Below are 2,965 nucleotides of genomic sequence, written 5' to 3' on the forward strand. Positions count from 1 at the left end.
ATTATCAACAAAATAGAATATAATGCTAAATAATGAAAAGAAAATTCATACCTATAATTTGAAAACCTAAAATCGATAATCTTAAATTCACTAAGTCAATTGGAGCTCTAGCTCCTTCAAAATTCATCATCATAAAACACGCATCTATTTTCAAAATTTAGAGCAATCTAGCAAGTAAATCTAAGTATAAATAAAATGTAGATGAACTTACTAACCTATATAATGTATACCTAAATTGATTATCTTAAATTCAAGTCAATTGGAGCTCTAGCTCCTTCAAAATTCATCATCATTGAATAAACACCGATTTTCAAAATCTAGAATAATCTAGCAAGTAAATTTAAGTAAAAATAAAATGTAGGTGAACTTACTAACCTATATAATGTATACTAAAATCGATTATCTTAAATTCACTAAGTCAATTCGAGCTCTAGATCCTTCAAAATTTATCATCATTGAACAAGCACCGATTTTCAAAATCTAGAGCAATCTAGTAAGTAAATCTAAATACAAATGAAATGTAGATCAACTGGCATTCAATAACTTTTGAACTAAAAAGTGAAAAATTCAAAGGAGTATCACAGAGATCTTATACTTGGAACAGAGAATGTGGGTTAATATTTGGTGCCACAGAATTCAACTTTTACTCAGAAGTCGAGATATCAAACCCACAAGGTTTGGGTTGGAATGGCTAAGACGTCCTGAAGAGCATGACAGGTAAAAAATTAAATAGTAGAAAGAAGTGAACAGAAAGAATTACAAGAATAAAATTAGGTACCAGCTTTAATTTGCACGGTACAGTTCCGCAAAATGTTAATGAATTGTAGTTGAAAACAAGTCAGAAACAATTGAGTAATTCAAATAGTGAAAACAATATATCCTTCTTAAGAGGCATTATTACAACAAACGGTTGGAGGGCGAGTATACAGAGCAAGAAAAAAAGCCTGAGCATCCAAGGAGAGTCATGGCGATGGGCCCTAAAGAACATGCCCCCATCGTGTTGAGAAAATAGATGGCCATCTCTTAGCCGCCCTGCTGCCGATCCTGTGCACATGCCTTGCGCTAGGAGAGAAGGACGCGCCGCATACAGGTTAGATCCCGGTGCGCAGCAGGACAGAGGTGCTGCATCACTATAAAACGTGGATGGTGAGGATGGAAACCCTAGCGGAGGGCTGCCCCGAGGGAACGCGAGCGTGAGACATCGGTCTCTCATCGTAACAATGGATCGATGATAAGTAGACAACAGTATATTAGTGTATTACACAGATAAATGTTGCCGCCGGGGGGACGTCAAACTGATTCTAATAACGGAATAACAACCATACAGTATGGCACGGCCGGCGATGTTTGCTGAAACAAATTAATGTAGCTGTATTTCACGACGTATTCGTGGTAGGAAAAAATGTTACAGAAAACAAAGTAATACAGCAATCTAACAAACTCGTTGACCTCATCACAAACTCATCCTCAAGTTATTATTCTGATATATATTGACCAAACTAAACAGGCGGCTCGACGCACATATATATCCATCTTTGATGAGTCATCATCATTTCCTGCAGCCTCCTGATCGATCAGTCGCAGCAGATCTCGCAGAGCCAGCAGCAGCAGATCGCGGCGATGCTGTGGAGACGACGAACACGTACACGTACATTTATCACGTACGTGGGCAAATTAGTCAGTCGAACTGCATTATTAGTCGCGACAAGAAAAGGATCGATTAGGCGTGTTTCTACGTACCATCCTTCGATAAAGCTGGCCTCTCCCCGCTTGGTCGTCGTCGCCTTCTTCTTCGTGCCGCCTGCCGCGCCCTCCGAACCAGCCGTCGGGTAGCCTGGCAGAGAGATCGACCAAGACAGATCCGTATTATATACATTAGCAAGGAGAACGAGAACGAGAAATTAGTTCTTGGGCTCTCTTGCATTGATGGAATACGATGCGATGGAGATCGTCCAGTCATCACCTGGCGGCGGCTGTGGGTTGCTGCTGCCATTGTTCTCCATTGATGGATTCAGCTTGGGATCTACCAACGGATTATATACGTACGTGCGCCTTGTGGGATGGGATGAACGCGCACTGTGCAACCCAGCTGCTGCCTTAATGGAGTGAGAGGCCTCCTTTTATAGGCACGTCAGCGACCAAGGAATATATGCTCCTTGGACGGGAGAAATCGCGTTGCTTCTCTGCCGTCTTCTAGGCTCACGCAGAACTGCTGGCAGAAGGTGCGGGCATGTGCATGTGCATGAATTAGATTGATGCCGAGTTAGCTAGCTGGTAGACGATTCTGTTGTCTTTTGACAGCGTGCATATGAACGCCGGCCAGAACGATCGTTGGGCTGTCGGCGTGCGGCGACCGCCGTGTCGATCTCTTCTTCCCTTGTGGCTGGACCAAACAAAAGCTACCATATAGCCTGGCTACAGTCGTTTTGGGGCCGAGGAATATGTTCTCTGAAACTCTGGTCTATACTGGTTGGTTGGTACAGCTCTGCTTTGGCCCTTTTTTCGTCGGCAACTTCACTGTATACTTTCTCCGTGCTGCGCTTGCTAAGAGCTTACATTTTCTTTTCTTTTCTTTTCTTTTCTTACTGTGAGCAACAACCAAAACCTTACATTTTTTAAGTACAGAGCAAGGATTCGGCTAAGGCTAACAAATTACACACTTGAGATGGCTGAGATCCATGCACCAGTCATTGCTGTGGACATCAATGATGATGGGAATACGCCTCCTCACAAGTCAGAGCTAAAGGAAGAAGATCAATATTCCCAGAACCTGAACAAACAGGAGAGGGCGAAGGAAATAGGTGAGTTGGAGCTGCCCATTTCAACACCCACTCCCCTGGATAAGCTTCGCGGCTGGGTGGTCTTTTTTCAGTCTTCTAGAAAATAGGACACGACATCATTACTAGTTGCACTGTACCTTTATGGTATGGCGTCAATCCCCATGGCGTCAAATATTATAACAACG

General features: G+C 42.8%; 1 long non-coding RNA gene across 1 annotated transcript; it reads right to left on the minus strand.

Moving 5' to 3' along the window:
• Positions 1–1,346: 1,346 nt before the first annotated feature.
• Positions 1,347–2,104, minus strand: LOC133929779 (uncharacterized). Its single transcript, XR_009911654.1, has 3 exons — positions 1,964–2,104; positions 1,741–1,834; positions 1,347–1,623 (listed from the first exon to the last, which is right to left on the minus strand). It is a non-coding gene; the product is annotated as an uncharacterized LOC133929779 (long non-coding RNA).
• Between the last annotated feature and the right edge of the window lie 861 nt (positions 2,105–2,965).

Source organism: Phragmites australis, chromosome 9, assembly GCF_958298935.1.
Source record: "Phragmites australis chromosome 9, lpPhrAust1.1, whole genome shotgun sequence".
NCBI lineage: Eukaryota > Viridiplantae > Streptophyta > Magnoliopsida > Poales > Poaceae > Phragmites > Phragmites australis.